The sequence below is a fragment of the Danio rerio genome, chromosome 9 (genome assembly GCF_052040795.2).
Source record: "Danio rerio strain M-AB ecotype USA chromosome 9, GRCz13ab, whole genome shotgun sequence".
In the NCBI taxonomy this organism is placed as follows: domain Eukaryota; kingdom Metazoa; phylum Chordata; class Actinopteri; order Cypriniformes; family Danionidae; genus Danio; species Danio rerio.
The window spans coordinates 32,732,937-32,754,809 of record NC_141029.1 but is presented as its reverse complement, the minus strand read 5'-3'; the positions used below and the strand labels follow the sequence as shown (position 1 = coordinate 32,754,809).

The window sequence follows — 21,873 nt, the reverse complement described above, 5'->3', positions numbered from 1 at the left end:
AATGCGACCCTAGTGGAACAGCGGACGCCGGAACATTTCCAGCGTTTACTTACACAGGCTTTGCGAGCTCGGATGAGAAAACGGCGTGCGCTTCATCCAGGAATGCGCTCTCAAACTCTTTATACGCCGAGCTCTTCTCCTTCGTGTTGTTCGCTGTTTTAAAGTACACTAAGTTTGAGTGAGAGAAAAAGGTAAAACTTTATAATTACTTTAAATAACGGCGTCGACTTGAGTGGAAAATGTGGCTATATAAACACATGCTTGTTATTGATATTAATGAAAGATATTACCACTATGACAGCTGACAAAAGTGCACTTAACAAAACCACAATGAGAAGAGACCGCGGGTTGAGTTGTAACCCAGTCGGTTTAACCAATTAGAAAAGAGCTGCAGGGGTGAAATTACTTCAAACGTGAGAGCACCACCCTCCTGAGGTGACCGTAAAAGTTATAAAAGGATTTGCAGGACTGTAAGAAAAGGTAGGTAAAGAAAAGTTTCGCATCTGGCTTATGATTTGATCTGCAGTCAGTTTATTTTAAGTTATAGAACTGCTATCGTCTGAATCAGCAGGGTCTCTTGTTTAATTTGACGGCGACGACAAAAGCTTTTCATTTGCTTGCTTAACAAAAAATTGGAAGTATTACAAGAAGGACTGTAACACTTCTCAAGTACGGTTTCTGAACGTACTAAGATGGATGGAATTGGATGGAATAATGTGTGTGCCACAAGGCACAAAAGTGACAAACACACAGATACAGATGTTTTAGTGAAGTAACATGTGCGTTTGCAATTTGAATTACGTTTTAAATGCTTTTTTATTTAATTTTTTTTTTTTACATTTTCTTAATTGTAAAATCAGATTTATTAGCCCCCCTTTGATCTTTTCTTTCTTTATTAAATGTTTCCCAAATTATCTTTAATAGAGCAGGGACATTTTCACAGTATGTCTGATATTTTTTTTCTTTTGGAGAAAGTCTTATTTGTTTTATTTTGGCTAGAATAAAAGCAGTTTTAATAAAACAAAAAAAAAAAACATTTTGGGTTCATAATTATTAGCCCCTTTAAGCTGTATACTTTTTGATAGTCGACAGAACAAAGCATCATTATACAATAACTTGCCTAATTACCCTAACCTGCCTAGTTAACCTACCTAACCTAGTTAAGCCTTTAAATTCACTTTAAGCTGTATAGAAGTGTCTTGAAAAATATCTAGTAAAATATTATTTACTGTCATTATGCCAAAGATAAAATAAATCAGTTATTAGAAATGAGTTATTAAAACTATTATGTTTAGAAATGTGTTAAAAAAATCTTCTCTGCATTAAACAGAAATTAGGAAAAAAATAAACAGGGGGGCTAATAATTCAGGGGGTTTAATAATTCTGAATTTAACTTTATCTCTGCTAATTTATCATTCACACCAAGTTCAAGATGATTCCAAAATGGCCAACATGCATTCCTTACAGTAAAAATTTATTATTAACACAGAACTTTCACCTGCCTGGTTGTAAATACACCAAAGACCTAAATTTATGAATAAATAAGATCTTTCAAGGTAAGAATGTACAGCTAAAGAGGCATTGATATATCTAATTATGTATAAATAAAAATGCATACATTTTTCAGTGATGGGTTGCAGCTGGAAGGGCATCCGGTGTGTAAAACATATGCTGGAATCAGTTGGCGGTGTATTCCGCTGTGGCAACCCCTGATAAATAAAGGGGCTAAGAGGAAAAGAAAATGAATGAATAAAAAAGTAAACAGCCAATCAAAATCCACAAGAAATTAAAGTGGTTACTAGTTTAAAAGGACACATGACAAAACTGCTCCATGTGTTTATAATAACAGAATGACATTGTATTCTGTGTGGATCTTCATTGGATATTTATACAAAGTTATTATTCTTGGTATAAACATGCTTTAATATCTTACTGTTAATGCTTGTGTCTCAGTTTGCACTTCAGATATGCATTCTTCAAAGACCAGATTGAAACAAACAGAACTCAATTAAAACAAAGTGGAAAGAACCCTATCTCTCCCAGTTAACTTCTAAGTCAAAGTCTGATCTGATCTGCTTTAAGATAAGCAGAATGCCATTTCAGAATTGTCATTCAGACACAGAGGTAGCATGTAGTGTAAAAATCAATATCCGCTTAAAATTCATAGCCACAAAGTTGCCCTTTATGTTGCTAACCTTTGCTTAAATATGCATCATATTAAGATTTCATTAAAAACAATGAATGTCATGATAGTTTGCCAACAATTTTTCATGTTAGCATGGGGTTAACTGCAAATGATGGCCATAAAATTCCACACAAAGAACTGCTTGCAGACATTCGTTTAGAGAAGAATGATGATAAGACAAAAAGGCATCCACAAACGCCACAGGACTTCTGTGATGTCTCCGATTCAGAATCTCTTAACAAGCTGGGTGGGCCTGATGAATCAAACTCCCATTAGAACAACAGTCTTTCAATAGGCAAACAGCAGGATGCGCAATGCAGAGAAACGCATGCATTCTAAACTTGAATGTTCAATTAGTTTTATTGGTTAAATTAACAACGTCTGTGAACGTTATGTATTGGGTAAATGCATGCATCGCGGTTAGAATTCCTCAGTCTTACTCTTTAGAAGAAGCCGTGTTCATTCTGCTTTGCATCATTATTCAGTTGGAGGAAAATACATGATAACACAGTTCACCCGAGAGAAGTTCAAGCCAACAATAATCAAGAGGTTACGTATAACAACGAACAGCTTGAAACGGCTGAGAACAAAATGTTAAACTGGTTTAATTAAGTCCTCTTGGAGGTCAAGAATTTTGAAATGGATGGCCACTTCAAACTGACAGTCTCTCACACACACACACAAACATATAGATATACCTTCATACCTAAAATCTAAAAATATTTCATATAATTTTAGTTCCCATAATACATTATCATTAACTTTCAATAATTTTAGCATAGATATAGTATGCCATAAAGTTTGTTAACATGCACTATATACTAAATTGGCTGTAGTGTATGAAAGTGTGTGTGTGTGTGTGTGTGTGTGTGTGTATGTGTGTGTATGGGTGTTTCCCTGTACTGGGTTGTGGCTGGAAGGGTATCTGCTTTGTCAAACATATGCTGGAATAGTTGGCGGATCATTCCGCTGTGGTGACCTCTTATAAATAAGGGACTAAACCGAAGGAAAATTTATGAATTAATGAAATTTATTATTATTTACTTTAACTGTAAGTACCAAAATCTTTTCCAGTTTTTAATCAACTAATAAATGGAGTGGAAGAATTATGACGTCACCTTGTGGATCCCTTGATAAAATCCCTTGAGCATTTTCCCATAGGCTTTTCGAATATTGCAAATAATAAGCTCTGTGTTCAAACACAGTTCATTACACTTACACGTTTTGTCCAACCGGATAATCTTCATACGAAAATTTAACTTATATCACTTTTGGATCTTTAATGTAAATGCAAGAACTGAAAAGCTAACATTAGGCTATAAATGAACCTTAAGTGTTTTCGCGGCGCTCGCTTGTTACGTCAGCACCACCCTACAAAAGACAACTTTTCAAGCTAATTTTTAGAAATATGATTCATGACAAAGATTTACTCTCTTGGTTTATTATATTATAACTTTTAAATAAAGTCTGAGGGGTGTAATTATTGCAGTTATGATGACGAGTTATGTCAGAGTTAAATGTGTTCAGCTAAAAAAACGATGAAAAAGTCAATTGATGATGTTTAATTGACAGTTAATATTTATATAATTTTATACATTTTTTCACACATTTGCATTACTGAGAGCAGGACAGAGACAGACTGCACCTGTATCTTCATAAAATCGTTTTATTTAAATAAATGATCAACAAATTAAACTGTCATGAAGGTCTGTCCAAGTGAAGGCATTATCGATATACAATATGAATTCCCAATTAGAAAAATACTACGAACTATAAAATACTATTCATGAAAATACTTAAATAACAAACAAATCCAAATGTCCAACACAAGTGAGCTGCGTTACAGACGGTTCAGCCAGAGATAATTACCTTAAATGTCGCCTTCCCTTTTGTTGTCTATTGGAAGGAATGTGCCAATAAAGCCACCATTTTAGTACAGGGTAGCACTCCATTGAAATGAATGTGGGACCAAGGTGCAGTCGAGGAATATCCACTTAGAGCCAGAGATATACGCATTTATACAACAGTCTGTCTGGTTCTCAAATTTGATTGGCTGATAGCTGTGCGATATTCTGTAATATCAGAACTTCTGCAGCCTCTTAACCCTTTGTGTATTACTCTGCCCACATACAACCAGCAAAAATCAGACACTACAGATCTAAAGTTTAAAAGATGCACTCTCACTGCTACACTCGTAGCAGTGCGATATTTCTGTATATCGGCACTGGTGGGGGCACTAAGGCAACGCACGCCTCCCACCAGTGCCGATATACAGCCATATTGCACTGCTACTCGTGTGATATTGCTCATATATCTATGATCTGGATTTTTCTCAGTGGTCAGTATGCAACTATTTTTTTCAATTACGAAAATTAGAATTTGACATCACTTTTCTACATTGATGGATAAGTGACCGTACGGGCATTGCCGACAAAGAGCATGTGTTTGTGTACATGGAAATGTATCATCTGTTACATTTGATCTATCCGTGTCCTGAAACACACCCCCTCTCCTGCTTTCACTTCTGACTCTAACAAAGAGAGCGATTCGTTTGTAAATGAATCTCCATTATCAATGAACTCAGCTGACATTAATAAAAGTTTCTAGCACTGCAAAGTCTTGTTGTCATATTTCATTTACATTGTTTGCTTATTTTATTTAACAAAACTACATAAGCCTAGAATTTAGTGCAAGTTGGTGCTACTTTGTCTTAAGGTGAACGCAGTAGGTGACTGTATTATCATCAATAACGTTACTTGTTGAGCACAAAAGTTAATAACATACAGAATCATAAAAAACAAACTCTTATGAAATATTCTGCCTTTATGCTTTGTTTTTTTCTTTTGCACGTTACTACGCCTGTACACAGCGCTAAAGTCCAGCATCTTTACATTTGGCACACTTGACTAGTGAGGTTGAATGACTTTTGACCTGGAAGCACTGTACAAATGTACCTACGCTATTGACGCATGCTCAGGGTACGTATGCGATATCTAGTGTATATATCTATGCGGTTCAGACCGATGACTATAATGTCTCCGACACCGTCCTATTTAGTCTCATTAAGCAACTTGATAGCAACCATCTTGTCAAAGAAGCAAAACTGATTTAAAATCAAGAGTGTGATGTAACTGTTGTGTTTTACGTCATAGAATAAAACATGAAGGTATCTTAAGTTTGTGTTAGCCACAAACCTTATTTAAGCGATTTAACTGAAATTCCATTGAAAAAACCCACTATCTTTAGGACGAGGGAACCGAAACTGCTAAAATGATAACTCGATTGCAGGTTTTTGCATACAAATTGACATCTGAGTTCTTCCACTCTATGAAACAACAATGGCAAAAATAGATAAATAAATAAATAAATAAAATGTATATAAATAAAATTACAGAACACCAATGTATTTGCAACATGCCCATTTAGACTTTTAGTGCTTGAAATGATCTATCCAGAAAGCAAATGGATAACATAAATGCTACTCATAAATGCAACCACAAATTAAAACAATCTGACTGTTTGATCGCAATGGATAAAATGCTCAATTATCTTCTGAAGGAGCATAGGGAGTTCTTTGTTTCTCACTCTTTTTTTGGAAAATGACATTTAAATGGTTTCTAAATAGTGCTTGAAGTTAGTCAACGAGATTTATGTGTTTCTTCCATGTGTTTATATGATATCAGAGGCCCGCGATGACTGCTGGGGGATGACATGACACCGCTAATGAGGAAAGGCCCATCACAAGACCACACGCATAAAGGTTTGATGGCGTTACAGCACTGATGAATAACTCCTTCCATTTTGTTTATGGTATTTGTTACAGGAAGAACACACAGCAAACATCAGACATGCATGAACCATCAAACAAGCTGATGACAATACGACTGCTTTCTGTTCTTAATGCTCAGTTAAAAGCAAACGGAGAGGCAGCCGGCAATAAAGCGGGTGCACAGAGTTTCCCTCCATCTATTAAGCTCACATGTCAGTGTTTAAAAGTAGAACTACGATATGACTCGCGCATGATCAATGGCACTGTATATTGTTTGATATAATAATTTATTCAGCCTATAAGGCTTTGATAAAACAATGTTGAAAAGCAATTTAAATTAAATTCATTTAAATGTCAATTCTCATGGTTAGGATTTTTCTATAATTGGCTATTTAATTAAAATAATTTTCACAGTCATTAATACAGCTCGCAACTTGTAGTGCACTGACATGTTTTAATTACATGGTATTAACAAAATTGATATGCTTTAGAAAGCATGGTGAATAAGAAATAATTACACCAATCATACATCATCCCCCTTATGGACATTAAGAGTATTTCAACATAATTGATGAACTTTGAAAAGGGAGCTAAATAACTTTAATTGCATTAAATGGGCATACCTGCTTCAGATGGAAATAGACGTTGCATTGCAGCATGCTGGCGGACTGCACTAAATGCAAACCTCCGTCTGATGAATAAATGAATAAACATGGCTTGCGTGCAGTAAATATTTGGGTACATCTGCGAGTGTTGTACGTCTGTCTTCTGACTCACGTTCATTACTCACATTGTTCCGCTTTCAGGGGAGGATGGAGCTTAAAATGCTGCTCAGACAAACAGAGTGCAGAGTGAGACAAATACTTATTGATTTGGAATATTTGTCTCCTCAAGGTCGCATGCCATTGACCCCATCCATCCGGAGACACCCCTGCCACATACAAACACACACACCATGGTGGAGGGCAGATGACAGAATGGCCACAGATTGAGCCTCAGCTCACTGAGATCCAGCCCTCAACGTCACCCTTTCTATAGGTCAATGTCAGAGACGGAGTTGAAGATATTCTACATTCATAAACCTGTAAAACAATAAAATAAAAATATTAGGATTGCCAAAATATTAAAGCAATCACAAACAATGATTTATTAGTGTGGTATTTATTAACCTTTGATCACTTTTTGAATGAAAAATAAAACTGTTGATTTGTATTTGAGTATTTGTTTAATATTAAATGTGGCTTTACATTGTTTAGCATGTTAACTAATATAGTTATCTATTGTTAAATAAAAATCACCAGCATGCTATTACGTCATATTTTAAGACAAAACTTGTAAAATATTTTTATGTCAACCTTGATTCCAAGAGCAAGGGAGAGCTGAGGTATAAACCATACAAGGAGAATGCAGGAGAAATAATCAGAATCAGAAATGAAACCCTTCATAACCACAACAATAATTGAAACCCAGGGCATTAAATAGAAAGATAATGAGTAACTAAATCAGACACAGGTGTGCAACATAATCAGCAATCATTGCAACCAATGAAAACAAAACATACAGTGCATCTGGAAAGTATGCATAGCGCTTCACTTTTTCCACATTTCATTATGTTACAGCCTTATTCCAAAATGGTTTAAATTCATTTATATCCTTATAATTCAACACACAATACCCCATAATGACAATGTGAATTTTTTTTATTATTGCAAGTTAATTAAAAAAATAAAAAAACTGAAAAATCACATGAACATAAGTATTCACAATGTGCTATTGGTTTTCACAATCCACCAATCAGGTCTGTATGGTAGAGTGGCCAGACAGAAGCCTCTCCCCACCTGAAATTTGCCAAAAGGCATTTGAAGGACTCTCAGATTATAAGAAGCTAAATTCTCTGGTCTGATGAGACTAAAATTGAACTCTTCGGAGTGAATGCCAGGCATTACGTTTGGAAAAACCTGGCAGTGCTCATCACTAGGCTAATACCATCTCTACAGTAAATCATGGTGGTGGCAGTATCAGGCTCGGGGGATGTTTTTCAGCAGCAAAAATTGGAAGCTTAATAGTGCTCTTGACGTCAGACTGGTACGACGGTTAATTTTCCTGCAGGACAATGACCCAAAGCACTCTGTCAAAATATCAATGGAGTGGCTTCACAACACCTTGGTGAATGTCTTTAAGTGGCCCAGCCAGAGCCCAGACCTAAATCCTATTGAACATCTCTGGAGAGATCTGAAAATGCCTGAACAACGTCCCTTCTCATCCAACCTGACAGAGCATGAGAGGTACTGGAAAGAGGAATGGAATATCCCCAAAGACAGGTGTGCCAAGCTTATGGCATCATATTTAAACAGACTTGAGGCTGTAATTGCTGCCAAAAGTGCATCAATAAAAGTATTGAGCAAAGGCTGTGAATACTTGTGTACATGTAATTTTTCAGATTTTTTTTAAAATAAGTTTGCAACAATTTAAAAAAATATATATATATTTTTTACATTGTCATTATGGGGTATTGTTTTTAGAATTAAGGAAATAAATGAATTTAATCCATTTTGGAATAAGGCTGTAACTGTAAGGCTGTGTTATGTGGAAAAAGTGAAGCGCTATAAATACTTTCCGGATGCACTGTACTTGGTTTACATGACTGTTTTCAATTGAAAACTGAAAATGTTTATGCACTGTAGATGTTCATTTACATGACAGCATTATTTTGAGGGCAAAAAAAAAAAACTCGATTCAGTTTTTTTCTTTACTGTATTTAAAATAAATACTACTGTAATTGTGTAAATTACACAAACAAGATATTATGAAAATATAATTATGCTTATTAAGTAACCAAAACAACAATAGTGGGAAGCAGGGCCTGATGTGTGTATTCTGTGATTACAAACGCTGCCATCTAATGACTTAACATGCATAATAGACAGTAGGGCTGCATAATTTTGAAAAAAATCTGATATTGTGATATTTTATTTTTCTTCTTTCTCATTTCTAATCCAAATATCAAAAAAAAAAATTCTTGGAGCAAGTAAAAATATTGTTTTATTTTCAACTTTTCAGCAAGAAATGTCAAAATTTGAGTTAAAACAAGCTAAATTTTCTGCCACTGGGGTAAGTAAAGTAATCGTGTTTTCGCTTTGAAATGTAGATTGCACTAGAAACAAGACAAAATTCTAAGAAAGATTTTTTTCATGAATCATATAAATTCCATATATATATATATATATATATATATATATATATATATATATATATATATATATATATATATATATATATATATATATATATATATTCATACTAGTCATTAAATACAATTCTATTGCTTCTGGTCAACAATAATTCTGAATGAACATTGCATATCCTGCAATGTGACTATTGGGCATGTGAAATATCGATGATGAAACAATATTTTGTATGATAATAATTACGATAATAATTGATTATAATAACTATTATGATTTAATAATTTTTACAGAAACATTTTGATATAGTGTAAGATAAAAAAAAAGTTTTCCATTTTCAGTATGCCAATGATGTGTAACCATTTTATACAAATGACAATGAGTAACTAAATCAGATACACGAGTGGAACATTATCAGTAACCGTAACAACAAATAAGAGCATTATGTATTTAAAGAAAACAGGAACTAAACAATGGAATGAACTGGGGCTGCACAATTAATCAGAGGCGACTGTGTGTGCATTTTGTAAATAAAGCTAGTTCTGTAATTAGCTGTAAATATTTAGCATGTGCATTCAGACAGGACAGAGTCAAATTCACAGACAAACTACGCAAAATTGCGTTCATTATCGAAGACTATTTAAATTCTAAATCCTTCTGTGAAATAATTCTGTAGTGATGATTAGTCAAGTTAATAAAAGCAGTAAAAATGTATGTTTATTTAGCAAGCACTTTGGGGATTTCCTGACTGGGTCTGTCATGGGAGTTACTTTTTACAAGAGACGGCCCTCTGGCTTTCAGATTGGATTTACTACTGATCACAGAACTGTGCTTCTCTGACAAGATGTGCATGACAAACTCTTTTAATTAATCGTGATGGAAATTTCATAATAGATCTAGATTTATCATGCAGCCCTAAAATTAAATTAAGATTCCCTGAATATAAAAACAGGTCAAACTTAACTAAATAATCCTTTGTTATGAGTAGCAAAACTGTTCAACATTAATATTGCTTTGTTTTTCTTCAGCAACAAACCAGATTGAAGTAATGACTGCTAAAAATGTTGGTTGCCATTAAGAATAAACCACATAATTTAAATGTTCTATATAAACACTTGTTTTTTTTGTTTTTTTTACAATATTTACTTGCTTTTGATGGAGTATTTGAATAAATAAGTAAGTCAATCCTTTTTTCCCATTTGTTCCTTTAAAGAAAAGCACATTTCGACTTACAGGTACACAAAAGACAGGGTTAATACACAGAGACTCCCAATTAGAGCCCCCTCATTTAGTAGACGTCTGAAGGCAAACTTTATGACAGGCAGTTGGGGACTGTCATTAAATTAGATGTTGAGAGAATGATAGCACAGTTTCTTTGCTTAATGAGAATGGAGTTTCTCCCCAGACTGGAATTTTTCTGAGTTCACTGCCTTCGGAATGTTCCACAAAGTGAAACTACGGCTCTCTTTGTTGTGTTCACATTACAGATGAGATCAGAGAGTAAACAGAGACCAAATGTGCTCTAATAAAACGACAGATCTTCTAGCCGGCTCATTTCCATAAAGCGGTTCCTGCACAAATCAGGTATGACCTTCAGAGACATAATTAAAGCAAATATTTTTAGTCCCTGATTGGAATGTTGCATGTCAATACAAATTGTGAAGGAATCTCATAATGGAATGCAGATCCTACTGTTTACAGGACGTATAGAATCTGAGATGATAAAAGTCTGGATAGCTGCATCTTAATAAAGTTCCTAGAAGGAGTTCATATGAATACCGATATGAAATAGCAATGTCAAAGCGAATGGTTTTAATGCATGTAATTAGTTAAAACAAACTGAATTATATTGTTGTGTAGTCATTTAACAAACACAATGCATTAAATTATACATAACTTCAATTCATCAGTATAAGAACCATAAATAGACATTGCATTAATTAAATGAATGACGAATATTAAACAAAAATGTATAATAGTGTTTTTGTTTTGTGGAATTTTTCTAAGTTTTTTTTTCAGATTCAAGTAAAAGAAACTGGTAACAATCCCTAATATGCAGTTTGTGGGCAGCAGGCCATCTGCAAAGATTTGCACATGCGCATCTATAAAGTCCAGGCCATGGTTGTCAACTAAAATTAAAACCACCAAACTAGACAAAGTAATTGTTAAAATAAAAATTAATAACAGAATAAAAACTTATTGATTTTAGCAGATTGAAACGTATGTTTGTCATTTTCATTTAACTTAAACTAAATTAATAATGCTATAACATACATAATACACACACACACACACACACACACACACACACACACACACACACACACACACACACACACACACACACACACACACACAGGCCACTTTATTAGGGACTCCTTACTAGTACAGGGTGAGATGATTCGTGCTTTATGATATGGTGTGTAATCCTACTTGAAGCAGCCTGTGCGAATTGTAGCCTCAGCTCTCTGTTCTTAGCTTACAGGAGTGGCACCCAGTGTGGTCTTCTGCTGCTGTAGTCCATCCGCCTCAATGTGTTGTGTGTTCAGAGATGCTCTTCTGCATACCTCGGTTGTAACAAGTTGGTATTTGAGTTACAGTTGCCTTTCTATCAGCTCAAACCAGTCTGGTCATTCTCCTCTGACATCAACAAGGCATTTGCACGCACATAACTGCAGCTCGCTGGATAATTTCTCTTTTTCGGACTATTCTCTGTAAACAATAGAGATGATTGTGCGTGAAAATCCTAGTAGATCAGCAGTTTCTGAAATACTCAGACCAACTAGTATGGCACCATCAACCATGCCACGTTTAAAGTCACTTAAATCACCTTAAATTGGATGATTAGAAATGTGCTTTAACGAGCATTTGTTATATACATGTACTGTATATATACATACATTCATTTTTTTTGGGCTTAGTCGCTTTATTAATATGGGGTTGCCACAGTGGAATGAACCGCCAACTTATCCAGCATATGTTTTACACAGCGGATGCCCTTCCAGCTGCAACCCATCTCTGGGAAATATCCATACACCTATCACACTCTCACTACAAACTATTTTAGCTTACTCATTTCACCTGTACCACTTGTCTTTGGACTGTGGAGGAAACAGGAGCACCCAGAGGAAAACCACAAACACGGGGAAAACAGGCTCCACACAGAAGTGCCAACTGACCCAGCCGAGGCTCGAACCAGCGACCTTCTTGCTGTAAGGTGACAGCACTACCTACTACGCCACCGCATCACCCTATATCTATAATCACCCTATATCTATAATTATATATATATATATATATATATATATATATATATATATATATATATATATATATATATATATATATATATATATATATATAAATAAATGGTAAAATATTTTTAATGAAATATTTCTTCTTTTATTCAGAAGTGACAAATTGATAAAATGTTACAGTAAAAACACAAACTGCTAAAAAAAACAATTCCATTTCAAATAAGCACTGTTCTTTGGAACTTTCCATTCATCAGAGAATCACCATTTCCTGACCAACGTTTAGTTTCCTAGCACAAAGCTGCAACACAGCAGTTCATTATATGCATTATAGAGATATGCTGCCATGAAATAATTATCAGATGTCAAGCTGTTCTGATGCTCAGATGCATTTGTGCGGTTGTAATGATGATGATAATGCCATCTCTCTCTCTCTCTCTCTCTCTCTCTTTCTCTCTATGCATCCTGTCTGCAAATATATCTGCAAATCTCAGGATTCTCTTGGAAAGATGCCAGCCAAGTGTCTTGTGAGCTGAGCTGGCAAAACGTCCAACCGTATGTAAAATACTGGCCCTCCGGTGATACCAGTCTTTTAAAGAGAGCTAATTTCATTTTTTTCTTTTTTCAAAAGAAGCTGCTTGATAGCTGCACAATTACTCTGAGTTGCCCTGTGCCCTGTTTAAAGGCGCACAGACTTTTATATCAGACGAGAGATTTGTGGATATCTAAATTGGAAGGTAAACCTGTATAAACAGTAGTAATTACCGTGCCATTCACAGGGCCTGTTGTGCTCGTTCGGCAACAGCCACAGTGATTAAAATGAATCTCCATCGACTTCTCCATTAAATTGCTGGCAGTGGCGATCCTTTGACCTTTCCCATTGATTGAACATAACAATCACAATTCAATTGTAATGCAAAGAGAACATTTGTTATAATGTACATGAGATGCATGAGCCATTTCCTAGAGGGTTGTGGTAATCAATGAAGTGACTTCAAAAGGAACCTGCACAAAGACTCATTCTGGTAGGAATCCGCGGTACATATCGAACCCGGTCTGTCGCATCACTCAATACATTTGCATCCTATAAAAGAAATATATTGTGCTTCCAAAAGCCTCACTGTTGTTCCGTTCTCGTTACAATAGTACAATAGTGATGGGTTTGATCCAGTGCTCTTTCTTCTGCATTTTCTTCTGGGCATTTGTCAGATGGCAAATGTTGATTTACTTCAAGCAAAATCGAAAAACAAAGTGGTGTGATGTCATTTTGGACCAAATCAGCCTATTCGAAACACTTACAGAAATGTTTGCTTTGGCTGGTAAACTTTGAACTATAGTAATCGCCAGTGATGATAATGTAATAGTAAGGTGTGTTCAATTTCTAAAACAGCTTAACACTGAAGAGCTGGTTAATAGTAGACGTTGATGTGTAGACATGCATTTTATGTTTAGCTCTTTCCCTGTCCACATTTTTAAATTAAATTAAATTTATTTAATTAAACTTGTTGTTTACTTTCCGGTTTATTGCCAGTATGCACCAAAACAAAAATGTCATGGCCTCAGCAACATTTTGTTGTACAGTATGAACAGAGCCTTTGCTTGATTAATTAATAAGTAAATTTAATAATCATGTATTAATAGATATATAGAACATAGTTAATTTATTTGGTCAAACTTTACAATAAGGTTTCATTAGTTAATGTTAGGTGATGTATTACTAACTATATACAATATACTAACATTAACTAATAATGAACAATACTTGTACATAATTTATTAATCATTGTAATGTAAAGTGATGCTAATAACAGGGGTGCGGATCCAAACACAGGTTAATTGAGAATGGTCAGACAAGCAATGGTCACAATTAATGTAAAAATGTATGAAGGCAAATCCAATCGTAGTCAAAAACACAGGTGATTTAGGCTCACATGGAACCTGTGCGTGCTGAATTTTGCAGATTTCTGCAGATTTTTAGCCCATCATGAATTCTGTTGATTTACTTGTGTAAATGTATGTAAATGTATATTTATTCAGTTTTTTAAATTAATTTCACTAATATTATTGACCAATATAAAAATATTCATATGATTTATTTACAATACAGTAATATATTCTGTCTTTTAGTAGATATATTAAATGAGAGACTTGTTTTATTTACCAAATAAAGTGGATCTAATTAGATTTGCATTATAAACATTCAATAAAAGTTTAAAAGGTATTGTTTTTTATTTCATACATTAGGTTTTAAGTTATGATACTCCCAAAATCATTATGCTTGAATCCGCAGATTTTTAACACAATTCTGCGTAGAAATAGCAAAAAATGTCTGCTGATTCTGTCTGGCCCTGTGAGTCAATACAGGCAGGAAGCAATCAACCTAAACAAACAAACAAGGCGAGGTTCAAAAACACAGCAAAGTAAGGCAAGGAGAACACGTCTTAATGTCACAAAACTGTAAAACAAGACTCAGCAACAGCTGTGTGTGTGTGTCTGTGCTTCGTTTAAGGTCTATGTAATCAGTTCTGAACAGCTGCAGCTGTGCGTGTTAGCAATCAGTGGAAAATTGGAACAGGTGTGAGTGTGTGGTGCATCACTGATTCTTGTAGTCCATATACTGATTTGTAGTTCTATGCGATCTGTGAGTTTACCAGCAATCTGTAAGGATTAGATCAATGGTGATTGTGACAAACATAGTTCAACATTTTACTAATGTGTTATCAAAATCTGAATTCATATTCATACTTAACACTAGTTAAAGGTCCCATGAAGTGCTTTGAAATGTGCATTTTTATTTAATTTTTGACGTAATCTCGAACAGTGTAGCCCCTCCCCTTTTTAAAAAACAGCCAATAGGGTTTTGTTTTATCACCTCTCTGTCAGTGAGAGTGGTTGAGCTCAAGTGCATCAACTGAAAAGCAAATGAGAAGCATCTTGAAGAGGGCGGGGCATGTCAGATACTAAAGAGCATTTGATTGGTTATGGTGTGATGAGAAACTGAAGTATGGGTTGACGTGAAAAAAACCGTTGATCTACTTAAGTGGAAGTGACTTTACATGTTGATATTAGTTTTCTATCTTCTAAATGCAAATTGTGTCACTGTTTTAAGGCACACTAGCTTATGGATATCTTAAAAACTAACAATATTAATACTAACATCTAAAAATACTTTTAAAAAAAACCAGGGTGCGAATCATACATGAACTTAGACGATCAACTTTTTTTGGTAATGTTAGTATTGTAATACATGCTTCAGTGAATCAAACATATGTATTTATTTAAATTATATTTAAATTTATTAATAAAACATTTTGAATTTTCAGTGTTTTGAGGGATATTTAGTGTATTCTGATCTACAGTAATCTCCAAATTATTATTTCAGAGGTTGCTGTACGTCTAAGTTCAAACTATGCATTTAATTTTACTTTACTTTTAGGCTAAAGATACACCTATTTTACAAGAGAAGTGTCTTGTGAACACTTGCAATGTATATCAGTCCTCTAGATCTGCTGGTTTCAGACTGTTGAATACAGTACATTTTTTTTCTGAGACTGATTGGTATGGTTCTCCCTGCCTTCGCATGGGTTTCCTTCGGGTAATCCGGTTTCCCCCACAGTCCAAAGACATGTGGTACAGGTGAATTGGGTAGGCTAAATTGTCCGTTGTGTATGAGTGTGTGTGTGTGTGTGTATGTGTGTGTGGATGTTTCCCAGAGATGGGTTGCGGCTGGAAGGGCATCCGCTGCGTAAAAACTTGCTGGATAAGTTGGCGGTTCATTCCGCTGTGGCGACCCCGGATTAATAAAGGGACTAAGCCGACAAGAAAATGAATGAATGATTGGTATGGTATGATCCGTTATAGGGGTGGTCAAATGTATTGCACACATCTGCTCAAGATACAGAGCAGAGAAAACTATTAAAGAACCATATAATGTATTGGAAATTGCTTGTCCATGTCAATAAATGCTTTTACTAACATTAAAACTAATAGAACCTTACTGTAAAGCATGTATTCTTTTTTAATATGGATGTGTTCCAATACAATAAAAAAAAAAAATGTGAATGAATCGATAGTCATAAACCCCATTTCATACAAACTTTAATGATAAATTTCTGGTTCATTATCATCAAGAGACTATGCATAAACAGGCTCTTTAGAAAATAAATAATAACCAGAGTTGGATGTTACGCGTTCCGCAGTAACACAATGCTGTATTTTAATTACATTTTTGAGAAACGCAGTAATGTAACGAGTTACTGTTTAAATTTTTGCTATCTGATTACATTTTCTAAAGTCATATAATTGCGTACATTACAAATATAGCTTTTGGGGAAAAAAGCATCTTTTCAAATCACGTTTTCTCCTCCAACATCAGTTAAAAATCATAAGCCTTTTAAAGTTAGGATGATTCTTAGGATTTTGCCGTTTTGGGGCCCCCAGAGTTACTAGGGCTTGCATAGTATTCAGTACCACTCGTAACCTACAGGGGTCTGTATATAGGATTGCCACAGGTTGTAACCAACATCTTTGTAATTTTTCAAGCTACTTTTCACAACATCTCTCATCTTCATAGTCATCCACTGTTTCTGTAGCTTGCATGCATTCCAGTCTGTTTTGTTTAAGCAGATGTCATTGTCTACCTTGTGAATCAACATCCCCAAGGCATGGTTCCCACTTGTGGAAAATGAAATGAAAATGCTCATGTTCAAGTGCAAACATTTTCTGAATACGAGTAAAAGTTAATTCCCCACTGCGTGTATGTTTATTTTGTCATCGAAAGGAAAAATCTGTTTTGCTAACAGATATTTTTAACTTCTTTTCATCCCTACGTTAAGAACCAAACAGATCTTTGCTGTGATTAACTTTTGTTATCCCAAAATGCACATGGCACAGAGGTTTTAATAAAATAATGTTTTTCTCCGTCTTTCTTTGCGCATCCACTGATTAGTAACATCTGTACGTGACAGTAGTGCAAGCAACACGTCTGGTTGTAAAACGCTATTAAACTTGTGGCAAAACTAGTCTGCAGCTGATTACTTTTACATAACTCTACTCCCCCCTCTGACCACGAAGGCAAAGCTCTGTGAAAAAGCCGTCTTCTAATCAGCATTTAATTCTGATTTTAAGAGCAGTGCTAGATCATGCATTTCAAAAAAATGAAGAGTATGTGAATAATGTCCTTAAGGGAATCTGGAGAATTGAGAGATTATAGTTTACACGCACATTAAACAGATTAAACCAGTCAGATCTCAAAAGGCAGTTTTATCTAATGGAGAAAATGTAGTATGCTAATTGGGTAAAGTCTGGTGCTGAAATTACACACGACTTCTTCTCACTGCGTGTAGATTTAAGGGTAAAGTTTGATTAAAATCGCACGGCTAATCAGGGACAGAAGGCCGAAAAACATTCCCTGAATGAAAGGGCGCACCGAAAAGTCATTGTCTCCGAGAAACTTCTGCGATGACAGATTCAATTCCATTTAGTAAATGTTTAATAAATGTTATACAAACACGGCCGCCTATCTGACTGTATTCACAAAACAAAGGGAAACTTTAATTGCTTTAATCATCCCGAGCTTTGACGTTGTTATTGGCTTTAAAAATAGCAGTTAACAGTAACTGTCTTGTAAAGGAAATTGAACCGCATTTGCGAAATGATCCCCAATTAAGATATGGCCGGCGAAGTTGAACTGGGGTGTTGTGTCTGAGAAAAGCAGTCGATGCCATACAAAGCTATTTAATTAGCTGAAAGGCCCAAAGAAAACAGCCAGTCTAATATGTATCACTTTAATCAAATTTAAAGTGATTGCATCCCGTTTGAAGATTCCAGCACACGGATGTGTTCATTAACAGATATGTGGCCTGTTTCTCACAGAAAGCACTCTTAATCGTCAGGAAACTCACTAAAGCCAGTCTGCAGCCAGCGTGTCTTTAGTGTTCACTAATGTGTTTCAGCATAGCGCAGTGCTACCTTTAATCTGCACTAAAGGGAAATAATGCGTTTCCTGCCTTATTTACCATGCTTACTTAACAAGTGCTGTACAATTAGAATTGTTAATAGATTGAGAAAAACAAAAGGACTTTGAAGGTGGGAAAGTGCTGACATTATTTCGCAGGGGAAAAGCACCCCTGAGAAAAAAAAGGTCTGCAATAAATGTAGTTTCCTGCACGGCTCCTCAATGAAACGCTGCTCGTTCTCATTAGAAATGCCATAGAAGACATAAATCAAGGACAGTAAAAATTTTATTGCCTCTGCGTTAAATTACGCACTTTGCGTGTCGGACAGCAACTGTGTAAACACTGTAATTTCGCTTGATTCTCGTTAAATGTATGCAGACTTTTTACAATCCATAAACAGATCCGGAATAAAAGTTAATAAATGTCAAAATTTGCATTCGGGGGAAAAAAGCATCTTGCTGCATTTTTGCAAATATCAATCTATGAACCTTTCAACATTTTGTCAGACAAAATGCTAATTGTACCTTTAGGAATTTGGGACACGGTGACAAGAAATGAGATGCCCTGTCCTTTTAGATGTGGAAATCAACTGGGGTAGCATACAGAAAGCCTCGCCATGGCAAAGCAAACACCGCCAGACACGTTTTCTATGTGGAATTATCAGCGCATAATGATACATCTCTTTTAGATAAAAATACTGCTTCTCCCAGTTGGAGAACCCGATAACTCAGAACCATGAATGCATAATGGCCTATTATCAGATTACAGACTAATGTAAATACATCTCTATAAATAACTGATTATAAATCATCTAGCCTGTAAACACACAGTATACATGCATTATTATTAGGGTTAGGTTAGGGGGGTTATTTTTTTATTTTATTAGTAGTAGTACTTCTAGTACATTAATTAATTAGCTTACAATTTACTAATAAAATAAATGTTATTTATGTCTATTTTGCTGCAGAAAGACCTAAATGTACTTTGCTGCAATACCGAGTATTAATAATTCCTTACATTTATACAGTTCCTCACATTCCTTACATTTACATTCTGTAGTACTTATCCACCACCTATGTGCAGCATCCACCTGGATGATGCAACAGCAGCCATATTGCACCAGACCGCATACTACACATCAGCTGAATGGTGAAGCAGAGAAAGAAAGGGAAGGTGCAGCCAATTATGATATGGGAAGGTTTAGGAGGCCATGATAGACAGAGGCCAGTGGGCAAATTTGGCCACGATCCTGGGGTTAAACTCTTACTATTTTCAAGGACGTCCTGGGATTTTTAATGACCACAGAGAGTCAGGACCTCGGTTTAACATCTTATCAGAAAGACGGTGCTCACTGAGGAGTATAGAGTCCCCTTCACTATACTGGGGCCTTAGGACCCACACAGACTGCAGGTTGAGCACCCCCTGCTGGCCTTACTAACAGTATTAGAGTCATGAGAGATTCATTACATCCATTGTAAAAATAATGTTCACTAAATGTATGATCACTTTTCTCTTTAAATGCATACACTTTTTAAACTTTGATTAACGTTTTATTAGTTTTGCGTTTTAAATTAATTAATTTTGATAGCCTGTAAAGTATTAATTATAAAAATTGTGTTCAATATAAATAAGAAATAGATGTTTGAACAGCTTAATTAATTTATTTATTTTTTTGTACATTTTATCATTTTTTAATACTTTAATATTTTATTGGAGCACCAAAAACTAATTTTCATCTTTCAATTTCTAATTATGTTTGGTGACTAAAATCTTTTTTTAATAAATATATCCGTTTAATAAATCTGTTTTGTTTAAATGCACCAAAATGCATTGCCTATATTCACTGAGGAATAGATAAAAACATAGGTTTTCATAATGAACTGTACTCCATTATGCAGAGCACTTTATATACATATATATATATATATATATATATATATATATATATATATATATATATATATATATATATATATATATATATATATATATATATATATATATATATATATACACTGTATAGCTAAAGTCAGAATTATTACCCCCTTTAGGTTTTATATATATATATATATATATATATATATATATATATATATATATATATATATATATATATATATATATATATATATATATATATATATATATACATATATATATATATATATATATATATATATATATATATATATATATATATATATATATATATATATATATATATATATATATATATATATTCTGGAGAAAGTCTTGTTTGTTTTATTTCACCTAGAATAAAAGCAGTTTTTAGTTTTTTTTAAAACTACTTTTTTTTAAGTCAAAATTATTAGCCCCTATAAGTTATATATATTTGATAGTCTACAGAACAAACCATCATAAAACAATAACTTGCCTAATTACCCTAAACTGCCTAGTTAACCCAATTACCAAGTTAAGCCTTTTAATGTCACTAATGTAATGTAAGCTGTACAGAAGTAAATATTATTATTAGAAAAAACATTATGTGCTGTCATCATTGCAAAGATAAAACAAACCACTTGATATAAGTAAGTTATTAAAACTATTATGTTTAGAAATGTGTTGAAAAAAATCTTCTCTCCATTAAACAAAAATTGGGGAAAAAATAAACAGGGGGACTAATAATTCAGGAGGGGTTATAAATATATATAAATGTAAATACAAAAATGCTTTATATAATAAATTATGTATGTAACTAAATTGATTTTTTTAAAGATAAAACCACTTTGTGTAGTAAATTGTAAATCTTGTGATGCTCCAGCACGTTCAGGTTCCTTCCTCATCTGTTGTCCCATCATTCCGACACCGGGGCTAATTTAACAAGGGAGAATTAAGAGTGTAAAAAGTGCTTACACAAAGGTTTCCACGTTATTTGCTTGGAATTGATTTTAACACTTAAACAGAATCCTAACTAAGGGCTTATGTGGACCAGGCCATCTGCATTTCTCCAGACACACACACACACACACACATACACATATACATGCTGGTCTACTGACATCTAGAAACGCAGAAGCTGGCAATGTATTTCCAAACAAAGCATAATTTGTTTATTTCTACCCAACAAACATGCTGTACAGCGTCCTTATGAGCGATTAGCAATGTTGTTCTTCAAAGGTCCTTAAGAGGAGTTTGATGCAGTTCTCGCCCGTCCTCCCATTAATCCAAGCTCAGTTAAGAGTCTGCCATCTGGACGTGTGTTGCCAGCGATAAATATGATTTAGAGTTGATTCCGACATGCGAGTGAGTGTGTGTGGATTTCAGAATTAAAGAGCACAAACAAATGTGGAGTACAGAGTAAATTAATACCTCTCATTTCAGAGCTCCATAACAAAACCCCACCCTTAATTACAGCCTGTAATCATTTCCCCAAACACAAATATCAAGGAATTCAATTACCATCACAGAGCTCTTGCAAAAATAAACTGATGGCATAACTATAAAATATCTCCTCACACGTGTCTGGATGATTCGGGACGTTCCTCGAGGCATATAAAACTGT

General features: G+C 34.6%; 1 protein-coding gene and 1 long non-coding RNA gene across 28 annotated transcripts in view; one reads left to right on the top strand and one right to left on the bottom strand.

The window, feature by feature from the left end:
* dachd (dachshund d) overlaps nt 1-21,873 on the bottom strand; it is a 245,459-nt gene that overhangs the window by 174,862 nt on the left and 48,724 nt on the right. For 4 of the 22 annotated variants that reach the window (XM_087267109.1, XM_087267110.1, XM_087267112.1 and 1 more), the window contains 2 exons: nt 6,745-7,036; nt 6,578-6,645 (listed from right to left, as the gene is read on the bottom strand). The exons of 5 other annotated variants lie outside the window; for them this stretch is intronic. The gene's annotated coding sequence lies outside the window, so the exon portion shown is untranslated. Of the gene's footprint in view, nt 1-53; nt 333-1,618; nt 1,726-6,577; nt 6,646-6,744; nt 7,037-11,522; nt 11,852-21,873 lie in introns of those variants that run through there. 13 more of the 22 variants (XM_087267108.1, XM_087267120.1, XM_087267125.1 and 10 more) reach the window with 6 other exon arrangements.
* Nucleotides 12-13,890, top strand: LOC101887159 (uncharacterized). Of its 6 annotated transcripts, none has more exons than XR_015499605.1 (6): nt 12-191; nt 302-480; nt 5,869-5,945; nt 10,627-10,723; nt 12,256-12,356; nt 12,888-13,890. It is a non-coding gene; the product is annotated as an uncharacterized LOC101887159 (long non-coding RNA). The 6 variants fall into 6 exon arrangements; XR_015499603.1 differs by having other exon boundaries at nt 12,249-12,356; XR_015499600.1 differs by having other exon boundaries at nt 12,130-12,356.